This window comes from Pinus tabuliformis, chromosome Q (assembly GCF_031772625.1).
Source record: "Pinus tabuliformis cultivar Carrire ecotype Pingquan chromosome Q, CPIR1, whole genome shotgun sequence".
NCBI classification, from domain to species: Eukaryota; Viridiplantae; Streptophyta; class Pinopsida; order Pinales; family Pinaceae; genus Pinus; species Pinus tabuliformis.
The window spans coordinates 246,251,008-246,262,141 of NC_142296.1; positions in this window are offsets into that span (position 1 = coordinate 246,251,008).

Here is an 11,134-nt window from a genome sequence, read left to right on the forward strand (position 1 = left end):
AGGGGAAGGAAGGAAAGCAAGGATCAAGGAAGGAAGAGAAAGATCAAGCAACTTCAGTAGGAATACTTGCAGGTAACATATTTCATGTGTGACTTCCTAGTTGGTTTTGACATGCATTGCTTTGCATGTTGGTGTATGGTTCTCTTATTGTCGGTGGCATGGTTTTGTCAGGTTATGATAGTGGTTTTCAGCCTAGCCTTGCCTTTTCCAGATGTCATGGTGTGTTGGGATGTTTATCTCGGTTTTGAGCTTTAGAATTTTCAAATGGACTTCGAAATCCGGGGCGGAGGTGGTCTCAAGGTTCATTCCCAAAGGCCTAGGCATCCCTTGACCATTTTTGGCAAGATACACGGTAAAGCCTAAGGGAGGAGTCTTGGTTTAGGGCCTAGTGATCCGATGTGGATTGCGGTAAAGCCTAAGAAGTTGGTGTCTTGGTTTAAGGCCTAGTGATCGGATTTGATTTCGGTAAAGCATAAGAGACAAGGAGACGTAATATTCCTCAAGGTTAGTGTTGGAATTTGAATGGCATTCCAAGTTTGGTTTACTTTTGTGATCGGAGCACCGATTTTGGTGTGGTCATGGTTTGGTGAGGATGGAGATGGTTTAACCTATGGATTCCCTTGGTTTTTTTTGGATTGGTTTATCCATGAGATCCCACATTCATGCTTGGAATATGACATGGGGGTGACTGGATGTAAGAAAGATTTGGTTCAGCCATGTCTACGGTCGGGTGGTACGTGGAAGTCCTGAACCTGGTCAGATTTTCCTATGGTTAATAAAAGCTAAGTTCTCTTTCTTTTGTACTTATTTATATGTGGATTTAATGGTTGTTATCTCATTGTTATTTCCATGGTTTTATGTTGATTATAAGCATGGTTATTTGACTAGTTCATGTCATGGTTACTTCATGTATCTACTTGTAATGGTTAAAATGATGGATGCAAGACATAATTGACATCATAACAGTTCAAGGGAGAAGGTGGTGACCCTTCTTTTCATGTTTCATAAGAGTTTTCATTCATTCATGTTCTGTCTTGTATCCTAGACCTATAGATTGCATTGATGCCAAGTGTTTGACAGAATGTTAGTCCCGGTTGGGGATGGTCAGATCTAGATCTGAAGTTGATTTTTAATTTATTAGTCTTGTCATCATGTGTTTAATGGATTCTAGAAGTTACAGCAATTTCTGGGCAGTGGCCATAATTATGGGCTAGAAAAGTGCCTTAAATTCCGTGAATGTTGGCACAAGTTTGCTGGTAAAAGTCCCTAGACGCAGGTATGCAGCCTTGTGGGAGTGTCCAGAGGTCCCTAGATTCTGGCATGCCCATAGCATGAGAGCGTCCAGAGGTAAAGAGGCCTAAAACCTCAGTGGGACCTAGGGGCAGGATGCCTGAGTGGTTGGGTTTCCTCCTGGGAGTGTTGTTGTTGATGTGGAAGGTATGGTTGAGGTGTTTCCATCAATTCCATTTCCTTAAGGTCACCAAGCAGGTTGAATCCTATCATAGTAGCCTATTGTCACATATTTACCTCGGTTGGTCAGTTACTTAGGTAGATGTGGGAAGAGGGTGGTTACAGATAGTATTTCCTATAGGTATTAGAGATTTCTTTTTATATTATCAATATTCTTATTAAGAAATCATTTTCACACAACTTTAAAGTTAATTCTTATTACAAATTTCTATATTGAGAGTTCTTCTTCCACTTTACCATAATTGATTGGTGTGAGATAAAAGACACTTAAACTATTTATTTAAAATGAATTAAAAAATAAAAATAAAACATAAATATCGTTATAAACCTTATAAAATATAAATTATGTTTCTCTTACATACATATAAGTTTTTTTTAATATATTTTAAAAGAGATCATTTTTATTATAAATTATCTTATCATTCCTATATATGTGTGTGTGTGTGTGTCTATGGGGCCTTACATAGACGATGATCGAGTGTTGTGTTAAGGCACTCCTTAATGTGTTGGACATGATGAAGATGTAGTCCTACCAAACTTACAAAATAATATATATATATATATATAACATCATTATTATTTTCAACTATTTTAACCCCACACATATAACACTAAATCAAGATATGTTACAAAATAAAAATAAAAAATTCCTGAAATAAAATTATTATTATTATAAACTTCTTTACCTCACATACACATATAACACCAAATTAAAACATACCATAAAATGAAATGTTATCCTAAAATAAACATTACTATTATTATAAACTATTTTACCCCACATATATAACACCAAATTAATACATATTGTTGTCCTAAAATAAATAGTACTATTATTATAAACTATTTTACCCAAACTCACACATAACACCAAATTAAGACATGCCGCAAAATGAAATATTATTATTATAAACTATTTTACCCCAACACATAAACATATAACACCAAATTAATACACGCCACAAAAAATAAATGTTATTCTAAAACAAACATTATTATTATAAATTATTTTATTCTTCACACATATAACATCAAATTAAGGCATGCCATAAAATGAAATGTTTTCCTAAACTAAACATTAATATTATCATAAACTATTTTAATCACACACATAACATCAAATTAAGACTTACAACAAAATAAAACATCATATTAAAGTAAACATTACTATTATTATAAAACTAATTTGGACCATAGCTGCTCCAATTTTCAACAGTGGTTGAAGGTAGAAAGAGAGCTCCTCAATTTCTTCACAAAGAGGATGGAAGGTGCTATGAGATCCTTCATATTTGGAGAAGCCACAAAGCTAGAGGAGGCTACAAAATTGTTAAGTAGATAATGGAAGGCAAGAGAGGGGAGAGGAAAGCAAAAGGTGAATTATGGCCCAAGGTAGAGATGAAGTCAAATATCTAAAAAGAATGACCAAAAGTGATCCATAATTACTTGTACTTTCTTATATGGGTTCCTTGAATTTCTCCCATAATTACATAGTCAAAAAAAAGTATGCATCATGGTGGGGAAGATCCCACCATGGTCCAAGAGGAAGTGAGGGAGTGGCATATAATGATTAGAAAAGTGAATGGAAATAATGTGAGGTGATGGGAAGAATTTCCTAGCTATGATGTGAGGGTGGTGGAGGGTAACCACCTAGAAAATAGTTTCATTCTTGGTGATTATGTCCCACTTCATTTAATGGAACTACAAGGTCATAACAATGACTATTAATTGAGATAATCCCCACATATTCTTATAGGGCCAAATTAGCATAAAAATTAGCATGGGAATTATTTAAGAAAAGGATGTGATAGAAGAATACTTGGTTTAGTTTTGTGGGATTGATCAAATTTGGGTGAAAAATGAGTGTGATCTAACATTAGCGAGAGAAGTGCTAGGCAAAGGTGCTAAATTATGTTTTTGGGCCTCTAACAACAATAAGGTTTTGGATGGCAAGAGAAGAGACGAGGTTAATTCCTTAGTACAAGGCGTAGGCTTAAACTTTGTTGTTAGAAGCCCTGCTAAGTTTCCAAGAGAAGGAAAAGCTCAATATTTCCGCTAGGAAAGCACCCCTCCCACAACTGCCACCCCGACCAAATTTTTACTTGTAATGTGAAATACCCCTCAATAAAATGCATGTCATATTATGAGCATAACTTTATTTGGCTTAATTCAAGATGTGTGGAAAATTAAGTTCAATGGGTTATCCATGTCTATTTGAGTGGCATGCATACATTTCTCATGTTAACACCCATATTTTTGCATCCAACCTAAAAGTTTATGTAAGATTAGGGAAAATGTACTCTTGGAACAAAAACCATAAATATTATCAATTTTGGTAGAAATTACTTAGCTGCAACAAAATGTTTTACTTTCATGTTGATATTTTCTCTTTATCACAATCACACTAAGTATGTAAATTGCATGCTCTATTTAGATAAGTTAATTGTTTAACAAATACCCGGTTTCGCTTTCTAAACAATGTTTGTAAAAATATATTCTCAACAATAATTAATTGCTTTTTAAAATTCGTATTAAATTTAATTAAGTTATAATTTAACTCGCTTGATGCATGTTTAAGTAACTTGATATAATATTGAGAAAATGGATGGAAAATTACATAAGTGAGAAGTTGAATATATATATATATATATATATATATATATATATATATATATATATATATATATATATATATATATATATATATATATACATATATATATAACAAATGCATGCTTTAATGAATATGTCAAAAAATATAATTTGAAATGCATGCTCTCATATTTAGTGGACTCTTCATTTATCATGTCAAGCACTTCTTAGTAAAATGCATGCCATTTTATGTATGCACCTTTGTTTCTATCATGATTCAAAATGTGCCGCAAACTAGATTCAAAGGGATATGTATGCTATTAATAGGATGTGCATATATATACCATTTGAACATATCTATAATGTAGGTAACCTAAAAACTTCAACGTGATCCGATAAAATGTGCTTTTAGAGAAAAAATCGTGAATGAATGGATAGCTTTTGAGCTGATTCTTTTTGTAGTACTGGCTATATTTCCACTTGTATGATAATGCAGAGATGGGGTTTTAGGTTGGTGCTTTCCCCTGGTTATATCATATGTGTTATGTGTGTTTGATTTCTCCATATTGGTTATATGTGTTCTTATTGATGTTGCTCATGTTCGATTAAGCTTCCGCTAAATTGGTTGTAGAACTAGATCAAGTATTTTGCTTTAGTATATTACATTATCAGGTGATTTACAGATGGGAATTTCTACATGGTATCAAAGCGAGGTTTTGTAGAAAAATTTATACATGGTATCGAAGCAAAGGTGATCAAAGGAGAGAACAATATACTGAGAGGAGATTTCAAAGTTTTGAGTTTTCGGCTGAGAGTTTGCAAAAAAAAAAAAAAAAAAACAAAAAACAAAACAAAACAAAACAAAAAAAAAAACACAAAAAAACAAAAAAACACCAAAAAAAACAAAACAAAAACAAAAATAGCATATTTGGATTTCTTGCGATATTAGTTATATGTGTTCTTATTGATGTTGCTCATGTTCGATTAAGCTTCCGCTAAATTGACTGTAGAAGTACATCAAGTATTTTGCTTTAGTATATTACATTATTAGGTGATTTACAGGTGGCAATTTCTACATGGTATCAAAGCAAGGTTTTGTAGAAAAATTTCTACATGGTATCAGAGCAAAGGTGATCAAATGAGAGAACAGTATACTGAGAGGAGATTTCAAAGTTTTGAGTTTTGGGCCGAGATTTTGAAGGGAAAAAAATAAATAAATAAATAAATAATAATAAAATAATAAATAATAAATAAATAAAATAAAATAAAAATAAATAAATAGCATATCTGGATTTCTTGCGAAAAAATACCCAAATTCAAACAAAAAAAAATCGTCTGAATTGGAGTTTGGATGAGGGAGATATCGCTGATTTAAAATCAGCTCTTTTTCCAAAAACTTTCGTGACGACGGGAAAGATGAAACAAATTAGTGTGCTAGCCAAGAACCTGTATGCACTTGAGGTACAAGATGCATGTAAAGCCTTAAGAAGCAAGGCAAAGGTTAGATACTTGGTGGTTGAGAGGGAGAGTACATTACCTCTCAACAGGCAGCGCCAGAAGAAGTCTTAGACAATTATGGAGGAGCCACAATTAGAGAAGACAACAGAGGGATCACATGCATCCATACCTCTAGGTGGGAGGTGGGGCGATGTGGAGTGACAGTCCTAAGAAGGCTGGAATGGGGGTAGGATCATTGAGGTACCCAACCTCTTTAATTCAACTTTTCTACAGGAACCCCGATGAGGAGTAGTAGGATTGACTGATTGGGTAGAGACATATGTAGATGGAGTGGCAGAGAGAGCTACAGTGCAAGAATCCCAAGATAGTGCAGAGCTAGTAGGCTGCAGCAATGCGAGAGGCACAAGTGTGTGGCATCAGTGTAGGATGGCACAAAGAGGTGTGCAACGGTGCGAGATGCATGGATATGTTGCAGTAGCGCAGAGGTCAAAGAGGGAGCGCTTGTCAGCAGCAGGTAGAGCTTCAGCATTAGAGTATGTTTCTAGCCCAATGGAGAGGTCAGTTGGGAGTTTTTTTTGTTCTGAGAGTCGCTGGAGCAACCACACTTGGTAGAAGTGTTGCATGCAGAACATTCCAGAGGTACAGGATTAGGTTCGAGAGGAAGCCTTTATTGTTGAGAGGGAGTGTTGAAAATGGCAATAAGAAATACTAAAAATAGAAGTGCTAAAAATAGCATTGTTAAAAATAGTAGTTTGGGTACCAGTGCTGGATTGTGCAATAGGGAATGAAAAATGGAAGTGCTAAAAATAGCATTCTATTTTTAGTAGTTCATGATGGATTCCTATTTTAGTCAGTCCCTGGACTAAAAATAGGAAGTAAAATTCGAATTTGAACTTAACAGCTGTTTGAAAATAAATTAATTAGTTCTCCATGAGTTAATTAGTTGTGAAAAATCAAACATGAAGTCTATGTGAGGACATGCAACAGTTTCTCTATTGATTGAGGAATTTATCCATCAGTTAAAGAGATAAGGATGAGTTCTAATTTGAGTTGTAACTAGTTGGCTAAGTTAACTAAGTCAAGTCCAGTTAGATTAATTTAAACATTTTGTTTAAATTAATGTAAGTTCAGTTAGTTAATGCATGCTTGCATATAACTGCTGCACTTCAGATAACTGAATATTCTCTTATGAATAACTCATGCATGTCAGTTCAGATAGAGACCCAGTTGAGATCAGAGAAGCGAAAATGTACTATTAGTTGGATGAATATTTTTCCTATAAATGAATCTCATCAATGATGAGGATTTATCTCCTTCATGATTGTGTAGTTGGATCAGAGGTTAGTGAGTGTGTGAAGAGGCCAATTCACAAAAGTGGCTACACTAGACCCCAATCAGAATTGCGCAAAGAAATAGGAGACTTGGAGGGCAGACCAAAGGTTAGATAAAGGCCTTTGACTGTCTATGAGCAGCAGAGGTATTGCAGAGAGAGTAGGATAGCTTTTGAGTTAATTCTTTTTGTATTACTGGCTATATTTCCACTTGTATGATAATACAGAGATGGGATTTTAGGCTAGTGCTTTCCCATGGTTATATCTTCTGTGTTATGTGTGTTTGATTTCTCCATATCAGTTATATGTGTTCTTATTGATGTTGCTCATGTTTGATTAAGCTTCTGCTAAATTGGTTGTAGAAGTACATCAATTATTTTGATTTAGTATATTACATTATCAGGTGATCTATAGGTGGGAATTTCTACAGTTTACTAGTCAATTGTTGACATCCATTTGTTTTTTTTATCCGATGTGTAGGTTGCATAAAATCCATAGTAGGTGGGATTTCATTCCACACTAATAAAATCTCTACTCTTCCCTATGTCCATTCGTGAATGATTTGGGTGCGTGTATGTGTGAGTAAGCACACATGCAGAATGACTATGGGATGAAAGGGATTTAAGTGGAATTAATTATATTAGTTATCTACTAATATAGAAGTTGTATTTGGGGTGAAAGCACATAGTTTGATGTGCTAACATTTTCTCTCTTTATTATACTAACATCATTGATGATAATTTTCAATGCCATGCCTATTGTTCATGAAATGATCTCTAATTTGCTTGACTACCTCTAACTCACAACCTCTAACCAACTGCCCCCTAACCACTTGATGATTGATTAACCTAAACCCACTAACCTTGAACTTCTTAATCCATAACACTAGACATGCTACCCCTTAATCTCGAAACATCTATCCCATTATCCCCTAGACTCTTTAAATGATTATTGATCGAAGTGATTACTAAGAAAGACTCTTAAGGTGTAATACCACTTAAGCCATTCCTTCATAGGTTGGACAAATAAACTTTAATTAACACATATATGGTGAACTCTAATATATGTTAATGGGTCAAGGTCAACTTTAGTAAATACATTAGTTAAAGAAGCCCAACAGAGGTTGATGGTGTTGGCATTAGATTTAGTGACAAATCAATGATAATTATGATGTCTGACTTAGTAAGGACATTGAGTGAGACATGCAACATAGTTAGGAAACCCACGATATTAATCTAAAGGAATTAAGCTCAAACATTGAGTGAGGCAAGCAACATAGTTAAGAAACCTAAGATATTAATCTGAAGGGATGAAACTCAAAGTACTCAGCGACTCAAGATAGACCACAAAGCTAAACAAAAAATTATATATAAACTATATATACATAGTAACAAATATTTTATGAATAAATTAACATGTGCCCATCTTAACCCAAGATTTATCACTTTTTAAAAGGTCCCACTTGAGGCATCCCAAATGGTAATGGCCTTGTTAGCGAGGACTTTGGTCTCCATAATCCTTTCATACTAAGAACTTAAAGTTTGGATTTACGAATATGGAGTTAAAATGAGTCATAATTCTATCCTTCCTCTTCAAAGTTCACAAAGAATAAAAACCCATATGATATAATGACACGTGGAAAAACATAAACTTGGTCATTTAGTTTTTGCGTCTAAATTTGATGTTCCTCAATCATGTATGGTACAAATATGGTGAGTGATCTTTGTGTTAATATTACCATACATAGATAGTGTAACAACCCTCTTGAAAAGTTCGTGTAATAAAAATTAATAAATGAAAAAAGGTGTTTTTGGCACATTTATTTATGAAAATAAAGGAAATTAGGGGAAAAGTAAGGTGAAAGGTCATAGGTTGCATGTGAGGAGGAAAATGAAGGAAAATAATGAAAAATGAAGAAAATAGAGGCCTCCTTAATAGAAAGGCTTATGAGGATCAGTTGGTAACCTTTTTTCAATTCAGTTTTGGAGCTCTCTCATTATTCTCTCTCTCTCTCACTCTTGGACACTTAGAGTTTTCTTGGAGCATTATAGCTTTAGAGCAAGGAAGGAAAATCAAGCAAAGGGGAAGGAAGGAAAACAAGGATCAAGGAATGAAGAATAGGATCAACCAACTTCAGCAAGAATACTTGCAGGTAACATATTGCATGTGTGATTTCCTAGTTGGTTTTGACATGCATGGGTTTGCATGTTGGTGTATAGTTCTCTTGTTATCGGTGGCACGGTTTTTCAGGTTATGACAGTGGTTTTCAGTCTGGCCTTGCCTTTTCCAAATTCCATGGTGTGTTAGGACGTTTATCTCGGTTTTAAGCTTTGAAATTACCGGATGGATTTTGGAATCCAAGGTGGAGGTGGTCTCAAGTCATTCCCAAAGGCCTAGGAATCCCTTGACCAGTTTTGGTAGGATACATGGTAAAGCCTGAGGGAGGAGTCTCGGTTTAGGGCTTAGTGATCCAGTGTGGATTGCGGTAAAGCTTGAGAGGATGGTGTCTTGGTTTAGGGCATATTGATCCAAGATTAGATTGCGGTAAAGCATGAGAGACAAGGAGACAGAAAATTCCCCAAGGATAGTGATGGATTCTAGATGGTATTCCAAGTTCGGTTCAGTTTTGTGATCAGAGCACTGGTTTTGGTGTCATCACGGTTTGATGAGGGTGGAAGTGGTTTAGCCTCTGGATTCCCTTGGTTATTTTTGGATTGGTTTATCCATGAGATCCCACATTCATGCTTGGAATATAACATGGGAGTGACTGGCTGAAAGAAAGATTTGGTTTAGCCATGTCAATGGTCAAGTGGTACGTTGAAGTCCCAAACCTGATCGAATTTTCCTATGGTTAATAAAAGCTAAGTTCTCTTTCTTTTGTACTGTTTTATATGTGGATTTAATGGATTTTATCTCACTGTTATTTCCATGGTTTTATGTTGGTTATAAGCATGGTTAATTGACTGGTTCATGTCATGGTTACTTCATATATTTACTTGTAATGGTTAAAATTATGGGTGCAAGACCTAATTGATGTCATAACAGTTCAAGTGAGAAGGTGATGATCCTTCTTGGCATGTTTCATAAGAGTTTCCAGTCATTCATGTTTTGTCTTGTGTCCTAGACCTGTAGACTGCATTGATTCCAAGTGTTTAATAGAATGTTTGTCCTGGGTGGGGATGGTCAAGCCTAGTCCTGAAGTTGACTTTTGGTTTATTAGTATTTTCATCATGTGTTTAATCGATTTTGGAAGTTACAGCAAGTTCTGGACAGTGGCCAGAATTCTAGGCTAGAAAAGTGCCTTAAATTCTCCAGGCGTTGGCACAGGTCCGTTGGGAAAAGTCCTCGGATGGAGGCATGCAGGCTTGTGGGAGCATCCAAAGGTCCCTGGATGTTAGCATTCCCACAGCATGAGAGTGTCCAGAGTTCTAAAAACTCAATGGGACCCAGGGGCAGGATGCCTTAGTGGTTAGGTTGCCTCTTGGGAGTGTTCTTGTTAATGTGGAAGGTATGGTTGGTGTGTTTTCGTCGAATCCATTTCCTTAAGGTCGCCAAGGAGGTTGAATCCTATCAGACTAGCCTCTCGTCACATGTTTACCCCGGTTTGTCAGTTACTTGGGTAGAGGTGGGAGGAGGGTGGTTACAGATTGGTATCAGAGCATAGTTCACCCCTTAGATTGGATGGCATGTGTGTTGGTCATGCATCCATGTCGGTTGCACATGTGTTAGTCATCCTTGAATGCTTGTTGCATATGCATGGTGTTGGTCATGGTCGTAGTGATGTCGCCATGGGAATAATGATGTCATTGTGTGAAGTGTGTTTTCATGGGTGTATGATTGGGTACATGTTGTTTATGTTTTTTTACGATCAATATACAATTATATGGTTGTTTTTTTCACGCATGAGGCCATGGCATGTTTAGTGTATATGATTGTGCATTAATAAATAGACTCTAGATAGAATGATGGCCATATGGTTACATGCCTATGTGTTATATTTTATATGATGTCATGATTATACCGTACATGTATCACATTGATTTGTTGATCTTAAAGACAAGGTATCCTCCCCGAAATATACTAAGGTACATTGAATTATTGTGATTTTGTTTAGCTGACATAGTATTCCTTGTAGGAAAGAGATAAAAATGGCTTGCAAGATGGTAGACTACAAAGACTCTCCCTATGAATCGGATGAGCAGTGTGGTGTTGGGAACTCTTCTGATTTGGCAGATACATTGAGAAGCTTGAATGAATAAATAAGGAGTTGTAAGGCAGACAATGAA